The following is a 1,093-nucleotide window of genomic DNA, read 5'->3' as shown; positions in this document are numbered from 1 at the left end:
TTTAGAATATACAGCAAATATATCATTTATCAGTTTTCACTCGACCTTGCTAAAACGAAGAAAATTGGGGTTTCCCCTTTCCGAAATTTTAAAGTGAAAATGAATCGCACCACTACTGATCAGTGGGCAGATTATAGATCTCAAGGAAAACGTTCACTACAATCAAATAATAAAGAAGCTTAGTCAAAGTGGGGAAAAATTAAACTCTCTGGAGGTAGGTAAATAGTCCTTGATCCTATATAATTGTTGTACAATTCTGTATTTTTTCCTCTAGATGGTCTTTACCTGTTCCTTCTATGACAAGGTACGGTTATGGAAATATCCCAGATCAAAGAATAAAAAATTCAGATATAAAACGAAGTTCACAATTGTTTAATTTTGACACTGGCAGATTACTAGTTCCACAAATGGCCACTGAATAATTCACAATGTATTTGCTAACCCTACTGTAGACATATCATACATATATAGAAAACTCTAACTCGCACCGAACCACTTTGAAAATTTCGCTCTATACGAGATTACAAATCACAATCGGTGGTACTGTGGTACTCCCAATGGTGCTGTGCATGTCAGCGATATTCGCATTCTGACGCCACTGATCAAAACCAATGAAACAAGAATAGAACCCGTTATACCTTCAATCATCTGCAGTTACGTCGTAAAGTGTTTTAATTCTGACTCTTTGTGCACTTAAAATCATGGAAAAACGACAAAAATCCTACCGCTTAACATAAAAGAAGTATACTCGGATTCCGAAGGTACGAGCTTCGAAGTTACGAGTGCTTCACAGATACGAGCGGCCCAACTCCAAAGAAGGGTGTGGAATTTTCTCTCCTATACCCTGACACTTTCGAGCGATTCAGTTCATTATGTTTACGTTCAATACAGTCATCGCTGTCGAATTGCACACACGCGCGTGTGCGAAATAGGCCTGTGAGCGTTATCACGCATTACACCCTAAATATATGCGTCGCAGGAGTCGGAGCCCCTTTCACTGTCGGGTCTTTGAGATCCTTATTCCGGAACCTCTCGTACTTGTGATGCCTGAGTGTAATTAAAGAAGCAAAACAAGATTTATTACCCGAAAAAT

The sequence above is a fragment of the Belonocnema kinseyi genome, chromosome 1, assembly GCF_010883055.1.
Source record: "Belonocnema kinseyi isolate 2016_QV_RU_SX_M_011 chromosome 1, B_treatae_v1, whole genome shotgun sequence".
In the NCBI taxonomy this organism is placed as follows: Eukaryota; Metazoa; Arthropoda; class Insecta; order Hymenoptera; family Cynipidae; genus Belonocnema; species Belonocnema kinseyi.
This window is presented reverse-complemented; position numbering follows the sequence as displayed.